The sequence below is a fragment of the Diceros bicornis genome, chromosome 39 (assembly GCF_020826845.1).
Source record: "Diceros bicornis minor isolate mBicDic1 chromosome 39, mDicBic1.mat.cur, whole genome shotgun sequence".
NCBI classification, from domain to species: domain Eukaryota; kingdom Metazoa; phylum Chordata; class Mammalia; order Perissodactyla; family Rhinocerotidae; genus Diceros; species Diceros bicornis.
The window spans coordinates 11,346,090-11,362,321 of NC_080778.1; the positions used below are offsets into that span (position 1 = coordinate 11,346,090).

The 16,232-nt window shown below is 43.9% G+C and overlaps 1 protein-coding gene across 1 annotated transcript in view; it reads right to left on the reverse strand.

The window, feature by feature from the left end:
• Positions 1-13,119, reverse strand: part of TULP4 (TUB like protein 4) — a 227,455-nt gene extending 214,336 nt beyond the window's left edge. Inside the window, 1 exon segment of the mRNA XM_058534065.1 lies at positions 13,063-13,119. The gene's annotated coding sequence lies outside the window, so the exon portion shown is untranslated.
• Positions 13,120-16,232: the final 3,113 nt, after the last annotated feature.

Below are 16,232 nucleotides of genomic sequence, written 5' to 3' on the forward strand. Positions count from 1 at the left end.
TAGGGTCTGCTAGTTATCAATCTGGGACATACATACACTCTGGTTGCCAATGCTGTCTAAGGCTGCCGAGAGCAAACTTCCACCACCCTCAGCCGCCGTGCACTTATAAAACTGGCAGCACCAGCTTGGAGGGGAGGCCACAGGGTGAGCGAGGGGGTGAGAGAAGGCATGCAGGGCTTTTAATCAAGTCCCAAGACTTCTGCTCAACGGTTACGTGACCACGGGCAAACCCCTTGGCCTCGATTTTCTCATTAATAAGAAAATACATGCCTGACATAATGGTCAAGGTTACCGTGAAGACCAAATGAAACGGCATACGTGAAAAAAGGCTTCGTAAACCAAGTGTCATGCATATGAAAGCAATGATCTTAACTCCCAATGGGAAAAGTCACAAGCCACAAAGAAAAACTCCGAAAAACAAAAAAGGCTGACTCTTATCTGGCCAAACTGAAGCAGGTACAATCTACTAATGGACATGTGCTTTAAAAATTGTATTTCAATTGATTTACTTGTGACTTGGTTGGAGGCCTCCCAAAATGATCTACCGATTCTCTCTAACAGTTGAGATGGAATATAACGACTCTACAGAAACCGTCTTCCAGGTCTGTCGAAAACCAAAGCCAGCACCCTCCTCTCTGCTCTTTCATTGATCTCCTCCTCAGGCAGGCACAGCAATCATAGTCTCAATACTTTCTAAACGGAAAGATGTCTTACAAGTCAGAAAAGGTTAAGAACATTTAAAAGTGTTTTCAGTTAGAAGAGGGGAGACCGATTTGAACACACAAGCAGAAGCTACTGGTAACCTATGAGAACGCTCAGCCCAACTCACATGAATGCATGTGAGTCAAGAAGCCTAGACAGTAAATGCAGAGGCATCGAAGGGCTCCCTGCTAACGCTAATTGTATCAGGCAGTGTAGGCATGAAGCCACCCAACATGGCTCTGTTCTACCTACTTTCCTGTCTGCCCTCCTGACCTCCTACTTCCATCTGTCTGTCTCCACATAAGGCAGGGGCACAGTGGGGCAAGGAAGTCACAGAGATTTTCAAACCTTTCTAAAGAATGAGACACATTTATCTATGCCAACCACATTTTTCCCCATTAGATACAACAAGCTTCATCTAGGCAATAAAGTTAGAAAGAAGACTGGTCATGCCCAGCACCAAGATTCTGGAGGGTAGTGACATTCTGGGTTTACTTTGATGTCCAGGAACATAAAAAGCTTCCTCACAGTGAGGGTGCCTTTCTCTCTGAGACTCAAAAATCACAACATAGCATGATTTTCCACTCCGGTCCAGGCAAAAGAAGAACGAGGTGACTGCGAGAGCGAAGACATCGTAGGGAACCACAACGAGTGGAAGATGCGAGCAGCAACCGGCAGGGTGGACAACGTGAGAGGCATTTCTATGCCCAAGTTCCGTGTCCCACACATGCAGAACAGCGCCACTGCCAACACATATGCTCCTGGGGACAGACTGTCTAATAAGACCAATGATCAAGGACACTGTCCATCTGAATCACACATGTGTGTGTGAAAGGACTCTGTAAACTATGAGACTGCCACAATTCTACACAAACGCAGGGTTTTGAGCATAGCTACTCTACAGAGCATGCTGCCAAGCATGGTCCTGCCTCTTCAAACTCCATCCCATTTAATGCAATGTGGCAGCCTAGAAAAATGACATTAGTGAAAAAACTGGTGAAATCTGAATGAAGTCCAGAGTTTAGTTAATAACAGTGCACCAGTGTTAATTTCTCAGTCTGGACAAAGGTTCTACAGTTAGGTAGGATGTTAACATTAGAAAAAGCTGGGTGAGGGGTATACGGGAACTCTCTGTACTACCTTCACACTTTTTATGTACATCTTAAATTATTCCAAAATAAAAAGCTTATTTTAAGAAGTTTAGGGGCTGGCTCAGTGGCGTAGTGCTTAAGTTTGCGTGCTCCACTTTGGCAGCCTGGGATTTGCGGGTTCGGATCCTAGGCGCAGACCTACACACCGCTTATCAAGCCATGCTGTAGCAGGAGTCCCAGATAAAATAGAGGATGGGCACAGAGGTTAGCTCAAGGCCAACCTTCCTCAGCAAAAAGAGGAGGACTGGCAACAGAGGTTAGCTCAGGGCTAATCTTCCTCACACACAAAAAAAAGTTTAAAACATCTGGCTGCTTAAAAAAAGAGAGAAACAAAGAAAGAAAAAAAAAACACTCCATGGGAAAAGCTTTCTAAACAAACCATCAAAGTAGAAACTGTGGCACTGATACGCTTGACCCCATAGAAAATTTAAACTTTTATACATCAATATATGTAAACTTTTATACACCAATATATGAACAGAGTTAGAGTTGAAAGGCAACCGACAAACTGCGAAATATTTATAACATACACACAAGAAAAGGGGGTCAATATCCATAACACAGTAAGCTTCTTATTTTTTTTGGAGGCTACATGCCTAGGTGCTCTATCTGCTACAACTGCTTTCACACATTTCGAATCTATGACATGACCAAACTCAAGTTCAGAGTCTCCTTAAACCACAGGTTTTTTCCCATTCCACCCCCTGCCTCGATTCCCCCCAGCCTGGGAGTTCTCCTAGAGAAAGCAGAGCTTCCGTGCAGCTTTCCCCAGAAGCAGCTCACTTCTGTGTAATTCGTTTGACCACTCCTAACTAAAGTCTCCTTCCAGAAGCCAAAACTTTTTTCCTCTTTAAGAGCCCAGTATACCAAGCTTAACTACTTGGTACCCACAGAAGTGAAAACGGGTCAAACCACAACCAGAAGTGGGAGTCCTGAGAGGAGACTAAGGTGTGCAAAGAGCTTGCATGTCAAAACTAGACGCAAATTTCAGCACCAGCCAATCAGGTGGACAGAAAAAGCAACCAGAAAAGCATTCACCACAGGTGGGCGGTCACCTCCCACCTGGAGGCCCATTTACCTGGGTTTCTAGAGACTCACATATTCAAAGAAAAAGCATCTTTTTAAATAAAATACAGTTACATCTAACTCAGCAGTTTATATTAGAACCAACCTATCTTGGTAATTTTTTGGTTTGTTGTTATTTCTGAGTTTTTAAATTTAGAAGGGGCCCAGAGAATCTGAAGAGAGAATATACTTCTTTCAAGACGTCCCCATCCACATGTATTTTATATTAAGTCAGAGTTAGAATCATATGAAGAATTAATACTAGTCATATTATCATATTAAAAATTAAGAAGCAGAGAGCTATAAATCTCATGCAACATTGAAGTTCCACACATCAGACAATATAGAGGCCAAGAAACAAAATATTTTTCACTCAGAATAGTGTGGCCACGATTAAAACCACTGGACTAAAAATTCAATAGCTAAGAGTTTGCATCCCAGTTGATTAACTACCTTCTTCCAATAACCTTCAGCAGATTTCTATTGCCCTACTTACCTGGAGCGGCCTATGCTATAAGATAGTTCACTTCTCAAAATAACATTATGGGGTAACAGACAGTCCCTAAGGCCAGGTGGACACAAACGAAGAGAAAGCAGTTAACCCGGATCTTAACTTCTGGAAGCTCATTCATGATCTAATTTGTGAATGAGTCCAGACTCCCCAGCATGCCTCCTTCTTCCACATCTCATCTTGGGTCCACTTCACCACTCATGAGCACCAAAGGAGGTTCCAACTCAAACCAACTTTGCTAGTCATCAACAATCGAGTAAAAGGTTTGATAATAACTAACTGAAATTAAAAGCTTGAAGTAATTGGCTTAAATGGACCTCCAGAGATTACTGGTATCTTTCACTGACAGTCTTACCCTATCTCCCACAAAGAGTTTTGGCTGTCTCGTATACACCAGAGCAATGGACCAATTCCCCAAAGCCAAGCACATGCACATCTTTCTGTGTCATGAGAAAAAGAACTTCACCAGCTGAACATGGGCGAAGGACGGCCAAGGAGATTCCACTTCTATGACCATTAGTCAGCCAAGGAGACCACAGTTATTTGCAAAACCCAGAAAGCTAAGAAAGGGACGACACTGTGACATCCCAAGGCTCCCTGAGTCAAAAACGATACTCACACCATTTCTGAGCCATCAGTCAACCTTGAGACTTCTCTACTTATTTTTTTTTTAATTTTTTTTTTTCCCCCCAAAGCCCCAGCAGATAGTTGTATGTCATAGTTGCACATCCTTCTAGCTGCTGTATGTGGGACGCGGCCTCAGCATGGCCGGAGAAGCGGTGCATCGGTGCGCGCCCAGGATCAGAACCCGGGCCGCCAGCAGCGGAGCACGCGCACTTAACCACTAAGCCACCGGGCCGGCCCGAGACTTCTCTACTTATTTACAATAAACTTATTACATTAAATTTACAGAAGGCTGATTTCAAAGCACTTTATAAACATTATTGCTTCTATAGATACCTCTGCAAAGAAAAGCATTTTCAGCATAGGAGGGACCTACAACAACAATGTAATCGTGCAGCTTGTTAATGGTCCAGAAACGGTTTGGCAGTGATTAGTCAAAATTAAAGGTTGACGTAATTAGATAAATCTGAATTACAGTGATAATTTGTGGACTTCATACATCAGCACTTTGCTCTCCACTGATAACAGAGACCTGGCTGTCATAGTCATTAGAATGGTGAGGAGGGAGATGCAAAATGAAACACAAAAAGGATGCCATAAATCCAAAAGGGTTGGGGATTGATGCTCTAGCAAGCTATAATGGATAGATTCTGGGCAGCACCCCAATCCTACACTACTCAATTTACCCCCAAGTCCCTCAGAACCAAAGCCTGGTAAGGAAACAAAACAATATTTGTGCCACTTGTCTTCTCACTTGTGTCACAGTATTAAAAATTATTACTATTGGAATAAGATAAGCAAACTGTGAGCTTTCTATCTTTTACTAAGAGTTGTTGGGTTTTATTCTGAGCATTTCAAATCTTACAGAATTTATTTCATTATTCAGACATAGGAAATTAATTCAGAAAAGTTAATTTCCTACATAGGAAACACAAGACTGGGGGCCTCATTTCATGGGAAAAGATGACAAGAATGAAAACAGAAAAGGTTCAAACTACCTGGAAGCGCTGCAAATGTGACCTGAGTTTGACCCACATCCATCCACCTGGCTGTCCCCATGACCCAACCGCCGTGCACTTCTTTCTCTAAGGTAAATCCAGGTCTGACTTTTTGAAGGCATTCTTCTCTAACTTGACAAATGTTAGCACATAAACTTTCTGATTATTTAACAATTCTAAACAGTAACTCTGGCCACCCAAAACCTCAGCTTTGGCTGACCAGGGTTTTCATACACAGCATAGGTCTAACTTCTTCATGTTTTGATAATCTAACCATTGGAGCTGAATTTGTCCATCTGGTTTTGTGCCTAAGAGGGTTGTCTGAAGCTTAAGAAACTGATTACGCGCAAACATCATCCTGTATGTTCTCAGCATACGGTAACATCACTACTGATCAACATTTTACGAATAGTAAAATTGTCCCAGTACGAGCAGCCTGTCGCTCATCGAGGACCCCTGACACTACTATTTTCTCACAGCAATCAATAGGAATGCCATATAGTTTCCCTAGGGATGTAACATACACTCTTAACAGCCAAAGATGAAGGAAAGCTACATGGAGGAACAATAACATGGCACTGAAAGGGTCTTCTACACAAGATTCCCCATTTCCCTTGCCAGAGAGAGAAAATTATACACACACACAAATCAGGAGTAACTGCCTCAGAAGTTCAAACTAGTCTTCCTTTTGTCGTGTGCAAGAAAAACTGGTGAAAGAAACATTCAGTAGAATGAAAAATTTCTAACCCAGTGACATCTGTCTATAACATTCAAGTGGAATTGGAAAACACTGAGCAACAGTTTTTCAAAGTAGATCCAACAGAGCCTTTAGAACCTGGGGCTCCAACCAGTAACTAGCTGGACCAACTAGTTGGTGAACCTGCGACTTCAAAGTAAAGGTTGAGACTCTTGTCACAAAAATTATTCAGCGAAAAGACCAACTTCTTAGCCTTAACCAGACACGAATAGATCTGACACAACAAGAACTTTAACCCAGTGGTTCTACTATGCCCATTCCAAACTAGGAGAAGATGCCCAAGCATTAAGACTACCAAAAGAAGGAACAGCAGAAATAATTGTTAACAACGTAATACCTCATATTAAGCGTTAACAAATCCTTTCACATCCATTAAGGTCTAAACTGAGTCTTTAATTTTTAAAAAGGGAGACACTAATATCTTAAACTGTAATGTGTTATCTTAAAGCTCTTTCACACCCATTTTGACCTAAATGTGCTTTGGATTAAAAATAATAACAGTGATGAAGATGTTCAAATAGGTCTATATTATCTGCACAGCACCTCTGCACACCTACAGAATAATTTTCTACACTCAACAACCTACTACACCATTACTACTGGAGACTTTCCAGAAACACTACCTTTCAACTCTATTCTTTTTTTTTTTAGGAAGATTGGCCCTGCGCTAACATCTGTTGCCAATCTTCCTCTTTTTCTTTTTTCTCCCCAAAGCCCCAGTACATAGTTGTATATCACAGTTGTAGGTCCTTCTAGTTCTCCTATGTGGGACGCTACCTCAGCACGGCTTGATGAGCAGTGAGCAAGTCCGCGCCCAGGATCCAAACCGGAGAACCCCGGCCGCCAAAGTGGAACGTGCCACCAGGCCAGCCCCTCAACTCTATCCTTAAAATACTCTTCTCTCAAGGGTGGGCATCCTTGACACCATACAAGTACAAACACTTCTATTCCTACTTACTGACATCAAAGAAATATAACTGATTCTGAATTAACCACATTTAAAGGGAAAAACAGCATAATTTTTTAAATCTATGAATAATCCAAAATTTTATTTTGACCCTTCATTTTCCATGAAAGCAAAAAACCAAACAGTGTTGACCCACTGGTATAGGTCCTAACATGCCAAAAAGGGATGTTAAAGGGAAAAAAAAGCCCAAGTTTATCAGTGCTTGCAGTAATTTATGGAGATGCAGTAATTAATTCAATTTTCTGAGCAAAGAATTTATTTAATTTTAACTGAACATGTAGCGAGCATCTATCTCCTTGTCTTCCTGGAATGTCTTCCCCTTTCTTTGGTTAAAACCACCTTTCCTTGTGGCTCCTCCTCCATTCCATACAGTACTTGTGGGACTGTCGGTTGAGAGCAACACTAGACAGACACACACACACACAAACACACATACACACACACAACCAAAGGGTGGGCTAATTACCCAAACTAGGCCAATCATATTCTCTCTCCAGGAAAACTGAACCTTACGACACGAGAATAAAACCAGCTGGTACAGTCTTTGAGACCATGGTGACCGAAACAGACTCTCCATTAGGTGGTTCCTGAGGCCTAAATCCTCAGAGGTCAGTTCTTAACCTCCAGAGCTTAGCTGTTGAGCATTTTCTATGTCTATGTTACATGCAAGTGCTATGCCTACAGTTCTGGAACCTCCCTTTTTCACTCAATAATATATCATGGGCATCTTTCCAGACTGGTTAATATAGGAGATCCATATCATTATTTTCAATGGCTGTATACAATGAAGGTACCATAATCTATTGAATCAAGACCTTACTTAAGGTTATTTACTATATAACTGTACACAGTAAATACTTCTGTACTATATACATATATCTTTGCTATAATTTCCATTATTTCTTTAGGCTAAATTCCTAAATGTGCACTTGCTGGGTTAAAGGCTATGCAAATTTTACATTTCGATAGATAACAGCAGCTATTAAGAATGAGTGCATCAATTTACTCCTCTGCTGAGACTGAGAGCACACATTTCCCTTTATCTTCACCAGCACTGGGAATTACTATCATCCTGATCCCCATTCCAAACTGAGAAATGCCCAAATATTAAGACTACCAAGTAGAAGGAACAACAGAAGTAATCATAACGATATAATACTTTATATTAAGCTTTACCAAATTGTTTCACAACCAGTAAGGTCTAAATTGAGCCTAAATTATACTGCCAATATAATAATTGAGAAATGGCATCTTAATTGGCCCCGGCTGCCATAACAAAATACCATAGCCTGGGGTGGCTTAATCAACAGAAACTTATTTCTCACAATTCTGGAGGCTGAGAAGTCCAAGATTAAGAAGCCAGCAAGGTAGGCTTCATTCCGAGGTCTCTCCTCTTGGCGTGTAGGCAGCTGCCAATCTGGCTGTGTGCTCACAGGACCTCTTCTTTGTTCATGACTTGGGGCAGGAGGGGGAGCACCAAGGTTTCTGGCGTCTCCTCATATAAGGGCACTAATCCCATCATGCAGGCTCCACCCCCATGACCTCACTTAACCCTAATCACCTCTCAAAGGCCCCATCTCCAAATACCATCACATTGGGGGTTGGGGCTTCAACATACGAATTTTGGGAAGATACACTAAGTCCATAACAAATGGTATCTTATTTTTGTTTTTAATTTTATTTCCTTAATTACTAGTGAAATTGAGTACTTTAATATGTTTACTGGTCATTTCTTTTTCCTTTTTTTCTTTTAAATGTGGTCTATTCTGATTCCAAATCTGGAACAGGAAGGTTACAGGACAAGCCTGGAACACCTCATCATACCAGAAAGCAAGAAAGCTACTAGAGATTACTGGAGGCATGTCATAAGGACTTGGAGCCAACCTAAATACGTCTCTCTGCCCCCAAAAAGGGCAATTTGAGCATAAAAATGACAATAACTGAAATGGACTGAAATACATCATATATACTAAAATAGAGAAGTTCATAAAGATACTCAAAAAAAAAAAAAAAGAGGGGATGGCCGGCCCGGTGGCACGGTGGTTAAGTTTGTGCACTCCGCTTCATCTTCTGTGGCCTGGGTTCATGGGTTTGGATCCCACACATGGATTTACACATCGCTCATCAAGCCATGCTGTGGTGGCGTCCCACGTACAAAATAGAGGAAGACTGTCATAGATGTTAGCTCAGGGACAACCTTCCTCAGGCAAAAAGAGGACGATTAGCAACAGATGTTAGCTCAGGGACAATCTTCCCCACCAAAAAAAAAAGAAGAAAAAGAGAAAAGAAAAAAACCCTTATCCATCACCATTGGAGGATGCTAGGGAACCAACTCATGATTTTGAAAAGTGGTAAATACAGGGAAATAAACATTTTTCCCACCCCTCCTATACAATATATACTTCAGGGTTAGCCCTACAAATTCTTTCATATAGCAAATAATACCATCATTATATAACATAAGCTGGAAAACAAAAACATCTACATCAGCCACAAATGTCAGAAAGATGCACCATATGTCACTACCCACATGGATGGGAAATGACAGGACCCAGCAAGGACATAGCATGCATATTAGTTTTATCCCCCATGGGTCCTACATTTTAAAAAGGTACTGCGCATTAAATAACTAATTCGTTTTCCTGTTTTAATTAAACAAAGGTATCTATAATTTCCAGTGAGAGCTCCTGATCATCATGAGGTTACCATGGTTGCTAACATTTAGTATGTGAGGGCCAGCCCCAATGGCTTAGTGGTTAAAGTTCCACACACTCCACTTTGGCGGCCAGGGTTCGGTTCCCCAGGCACAAACCACACCACTCATCTGTCAGTGGCCATGCTGTGGCAGCAGCTCACATAAAAAAAAAAAAAAAAAGAAGATTGGCAACAGATGTTAGCTCAGGGTGAATTTTCCCCAGCCAAAAAAAAAAAAAAAAAAAATTTAGTACGTTAAAATTTAGAATATTTATAAACAAAATGTAGTATATGGATACAATGGAATACTATTCAGGCTTAAAAAGGAAGGAAATTCTGATACACGCTATAGCATGGATGAACCTTGAAGACATCCTGCTAAATGAAATAAACCAGTCACAAAGGGACAATTACTGTACAATTCCACTTATATGAGGGACCTAAAGCAGTCAAACTCACCGAGATAGAAAGTAGAAGGGGGCCGGCCCCGTGGCTTAGTGGTTAAGTGCGCGCACTCCACTGCTGGCGGCCCAGGTTTAGATCCCGGGCTCGCACCAACACACCGCTTCTCCGGCCATGCTGAAGCTGTGTCCCACATACAGCAACTAGAAGGGTGTGCAACTATGACATACAACTATCTACTGGGGTTTTGGGGAAAAAAAAGGAGAAGGACTGGCAATAGATGTTAGCTCAAAGCCGGTCTTCCTCAGCAAAAAGAGGAGGATTAGCATGGATGTTAGCTCAAGGCTGATCTTCCTCACAAAAAAAACAAAAAAGAAAGTAGAAGGGTGGTTGTCAGGGGCCAAGGGGAAGAGAGAATGGGAAGTTATTGTTTAATTGATACAGAATTTCAGTTTGGGAAAATAAAAATGTTAGGGAAATGGATGGTGGTGATGGCTGCACAACAATGAGAATGTCCTTAATGCCACTAACTGTACACTTAAAAAGGGTTACCTGTACACTTAATTTTATATATATTTTACCATCAACAAATTGAGTATGTTAACATGTAGTAACCAAATTAACATTATCCCAGCCAAATTAAAAGAAATTTGACATTTTCATTACATATTCCCTGCAGTCTCAACAGTCTCCCTAAGGGCAAATGTACCACTTCACTAAGGCTTTTGGTGATATTGAAAATACTTTACAGAATCCTAAATAGGAACCAATGCAATAACTAAGTCAATGCATTTCATACCAGAAGTTTCACTCCAATTTTTAACACATCTGATGAATCACATGCAGTTGGGCCACTCACTGTATCTTCAGTCTTTCTCCATCCACAGAAGAGAACAGGAAAGAGACTGTAATTGATACTGTAAATACAGTGGAACAGATGAAGAACCATGTCCTAGCTTAGCCATGCACATGGTAGGCACTCCATAAAATTCCTGAATTCAGATACTCAGTGAATCTGCAGTAAAACCAAAAGGAAACCCTGGGCTTCACTTTCTGTCCCACACACTATATCTAATGAGAAGGCTGAAATACCGCCTGAAGGAAGGCTGCTGTCTCTTTATTGTTCTTTTATTACTTGGGGTCTCAGCGTCAATGTTAGATGGTGTAAAACAGGTTTCTGGTACCACGTATCCTTTTATGGGTTAAAAACAAATTTTTTTTCTATTCAGAGTTTTGTTGGGAAAAAAAGTGTGAATAACCAAACTGCCACTCTTATAGCTCCACATGAAAACTAGAAAGTTCAATAACAAGCACACATCTTTTCTAAATGAAGAAGTCATTGTTTTAAAATATACAGTAATAAATACATTATATTACTATTTCTCAGGCACAGGAAGCAATCCTGGCTTTCTGCTCTTCCCCCATGTCTGAAAGCTCCATTGTGTTAAAAATGTTTCCCTATATGACCCCTCTAACTCAGAACGACGACGACAGCCTTCTGACTCTAGAGGTCAACATCTCCCCCATTACATGAAAACACTACTTTCACAGCCCTTACTAAAATAGAGCACTGAAAATTCTTAAAGGAAATTCACATCCTCTAACAACGCGTTCATGCAAATTAAGGACTATTCCTTAAATTGAGGAACTAAACACTAGACTTGGCTATTCACGATTTACTCAAATACTCATTTCCACGACAGTAATTATCAAGAAAGAACGGGCGACACCTGAGACCCTCCCAGTCTGAATGCAGCCGTCACTGCATAATGTTGAGATGAGCTTCCCAACTGCCCCGCCAGCCGGCCAGGAGTCTAGGCGATTGCTCTCGGGATTGCGGCGTGGCTACGTGCAAGGTGCCCTGTCACTTCGCATCCATCACAACCTCAAACCCCAGCAATCGGTGCTGCGGGGCCTGGAGACGAGCACGCTCCAGGACCACAGCACCATTCCCACTGGCATCGCCTACAAGAACTAAACTCCAACTACTAAGAAATGGAAACCCCAGACACAGACAAAGAGGCACAAATACAGGGACCACCCCCCCAGATGGATTTTTACATTCTTCAAAACCTTAGAAATAAATGATTTTCCCTGTGCTCTGTAAAAAACCTGACTACTGGGTATCCTTAAGGCACCGCTGAACTACTGCAAAATACACAAGAGGAGGAGAACCCCCAGACAGAGAAATTAAGGAAACAGCTCCCAGCAAGGGGAGCTGATTGTCCCCAAGGGGAGAAGTGTTAGAAGACTTTCTGATCACCATGGCAATTTAGCAGGTAAGTCACATCCATCCCCGACAGGAGTGTGTCACCCTCGTTTCCTCCCAAAGCTAGATGGCCCTCACCTTTCCAACCTTGAAGCGGTGTGACAGGCAGAAGTAGACACCTCTCCCGGCTAATTGCCCGAGCGGGTCCAACTTCCGACCCAGCATCATGCACTTTGTTTTTCAGCGCAGGGAAAAGAGAAAAGGCTGGCACTCGGCGCGGAATCTCCGTGATTTGCCAGAGGAAACGGCACAGACCAGACAGCAGAAGCGCCAGCATTTCCAGGCAGCTGCCACGACAGGTGACCGGACCGCTCTGCAGACACCCCGCTCGCCCGGGGGTTGCACGGAGGTGGGGCGGGCAGGAAGGGGCAGGAGGGAGGGGACAGACTGGGGGACGAGAAGGTGGGCAGGGGCCGGGAGGGAAAGCCACCCCATGCCGACGCCGGGGAGGAAGAGGAGGAGCGCGGCCCCGTCTCCCGGAGGAAACCGTTTTAAGGGATTTTCTGTCTCCACAATTAAGAAAGAAAAAATGGCTCCAAGCCAAACGCCTCCTGATTTACACACACACACACACACACACACACACGCACACCGAGCGCCCCATTTTCTCACACGCTGAAACAAAAGGCGAAAACAGCTCAACAGCACCAGCGCCGCCGGAGCCCGGGTGTCGGCCCCCGCCTGCCCGCCGCGCCCTCCGAGAGCCCACCCAGGCGGCCGCCCGCCGCCCCCGCCCGGCCCGGGAGCCGCCCCGCCGCGCCCCCGCCCGCGCCGCACAGGGGCCTGGCCGGGGCAGGGGGCCCGCTCCCGCCCCGAGGGCACAGGCGCCCGGCCCCGCTCCGAGGCGCCCCGGGCGGCGATCGGGCCCGCCGCCTCCGCGTGCCGGAGGGCGGCGGTGACAGCGGCCCCGCGCCCGCCTTACCTCCGGGCGGCCGAGCGGCGGCCCCGCGCTCCTCCGCGCCTCCCCGCCTCCGCCTCCAGCAGCCCCGCGCCGCCGCCGCCGCCGCCTCCCCCCGCGTCTCGGCCGAGTCTCCGCCTCCCTCGGCCGCCGCCGCCGCCGCCGCCGCTGGGCTCGGCTCGGCGCCACGTGACCACGCCACGTGACCCGGCGCGGCGGGCAGGCGCCTCCCCGGCCGGCCTCGCGCCCTCGCGCCCCGGGACCCGCGCCCCGGCCGTTGACGCCCGCCCGCGCCGCGCGCCCCGCCCCGCCCCGCCCGGGATGCTGTCCGGCCGGACACCTGCTCCCACGCGCGACACCCCCGGCTCAACACACCGTCCAGCGCCTCCACACTCACGAGCACAGCCTGTCAACGCACACACGCGCCCACGAACACACACCCTCAAGGCAGACACACGCGCAAGCACACTCACACCAGCACTCACACACGCGTGCACACACGCACATCCTGCAGTCCTCATCCCTCAGGGCTCCTACACAGCCTGGACAACAATGAAACTCGTCTAGTCTGAACCCCGCTGACTTGAGAAATCCTTCCCACCAGAAAATGTAAAGAAGCGTGTGCGGTCCGAACTTCATTTGAGCTGGGAGTGGACGTCACACTGACCAGAAACCACAGGTTCACTTGTACTATGAACCAACGTGTCTCCCCATGAAGACAGTCATTGCAGAGTCTCTGATGGTAATGTTCTCACATATAGTATCTCTTTTTCAGTTGGTCTTATGGAGAAAAGGCCGGATAACGTCGTTTTAACTCACAAAGGAAAAAAAAATTCATAGCCTTTTCCCCCCTATTAAACTGATATCCTGCTGGAAACGGAAACTTTATGCATCCGTCCTTCATTTTCCATCATGTACAAAGAAATAGCATTGCTGTTTGTGTGACTATTCACATGCATGGTTTTTTAAAAGTAGACAAGATCAGCATCATTTCCTCCTTGATTTGAGGCATAAAATGCCCTATATAGTTAAGTATGGTGGTGCCCTTTGCAAAGGCTCAGCACTCTTTTCTGTTATGTCTATTTGCCAAATTTTTCAAATCAGCTTCAGATTTAAGAATTCCTTCTTCTGTGAATTTCTGGTTGTTAGAAAGAAAATTAAAGAGTTGGACTAAAAGCCCTTAAATTCTGAAACTCCATGCCGATGATTTTACAAATGTTGGAAAATGCTACCTAGACTTTTTTTACCTTTAAAAAAGGTAATTTTTAAAGATATTTGCCTCATGCATGTAGACACATAAATGTAATGCATTTAATAGAATTATTATCAGCTTCATTTGATAACTATTTTATAAGCACTCCTAAAATTAATTTTGAAACCTTAAAATTAAGCTACATTTAGGTATTAGAGTACCTTAAACATAAAAGAATCCTCCTTCAATACAGAGTAAAGAGTGTTATGCTTCAAGTGAGGGCTCAATATTATGCTAAACACTGTAGAGAAATTAAAGGAAGTATACAATATGACCCTTACCCTCAAAATTTACAACCTCCAAACAGAATTACTTTAAAATAGATACAGAACATATTTTTTAAAGTCTCTTTCTGTCTCTGTCTCTGTTTCTGTCTCTGTCTCTCTCTCTCACATACACACACACACACGCACACACACGCACGCACGAACTGTGATCAGTAGTCAAGGGCGTGAAACAAATTATGAAAAATCTGATCCTTACTGTCAGACTTTAAAAAGTAAGTAAAAGGATCAAAGATGAAAATATGCAGTTGAAGAACTTCCTTGACCTAACAAACACAAAGCTATATGATAATATAAAAATGACTTAACAGGGCCGGCCCCATGGTTTAGCGGTTAAGTGTGCGCGCTCCGCTACTGGCGGCCCAGGTTCAGATCCCGGGCGCACACCAATGCACCGCTTCTCAGGCCATGCTGAGGCCGCGTCCCACATGCAGCAAGTAGAAGGATGTGCAACTATGACATACAACTATCTACTGGGGCTTTGGGGAAAGAAAAGGAGGAGGATTGGCAATAGATGTTAGCTCAGAGCTGGTCTTCCTCAGCAAAAAAAGGAGGATTGGCATGGATGTTAGCTCAGGGCTGATCTTCCTCACAAAAAAAAACAAGACTTAACAAATACCATTGAGACTGAACATCATGGGTGTTCTTTCTTCTGTGAAATGAAAAAATAATAACCTTGTGACCACTTCTCTAACATCACAGTTTTCCTTCAGGCCCACATGTGAAAACTCTTTTGTTTATCACTATTGGGCACACACACCTGTAGCCAACTCTCAGCAAAATCATCAAGGCTCTCAAGTTTGTGTTCTGCCTCTGCGGTTTCCACGGTGCTGGTGGTTACGCGAATGGTCTTGGGAGCAAGTGTCTTCATTGAAGTCCTGCTTCTCCCACTTATGAACAAGTGACAACAAGAATGATATTCCTAACACTGTTTCTTTAATCATACATTCAAATAACAATATCTACCTGGCAGGGCTGTTCAAAGAATTAAATGACATAATTTATGTAAAGTACTTAGTATAGTGCCTGATATATAACAGGTACTCTATCAAGAAGAATAGCTCAGGTTTATTAAATGCTTACCACAGGCCGAACACTGTGACTTGTTGGCTCTTATTTTTACTATTCTATCTGTTCCCCCGTTCCTCTTGGTGAGTGCCCTCCATCCCCCACTTTATGCCCCCAACCCCATTAGGGACCTATTATCTCTCTCTGCCATTTCAGGACAAAAATGGTTTTCTTAAGACATTTTAACTTGAAGGCCCATTTACAGTAATCTATTAAATCTGTTGTGAAGCTGTATTTTAAGCTTTTAAAAAAATCTTTCTAATTATGAAATGAAAATGATTGCCTCGTTTAGAAAGCTGAGGCAACTGGAAGCCATTAGGAAGGAGATTTGGCAATGGGGACCCTTTCAATGGCCTTTAAAATCCCACTGGTCCAATAATTCTCATTTTGTTGTTTTTAAAATACTTTGTTTGTTTATTGCTGAGGAAGATTGGTCCTGAGCTAACATCTGTGCCAGTCTTCCTCCATTTTCTATGTGGGTTGCCACCACAGCATGGCTGCCAACAAGTGGTATAGGTCCGCACCCAGGAACTAAACCTGAGCTGCCAAAGTGGAGCACGCTGAACTTAACCACTAGGCCACAGGGCCGG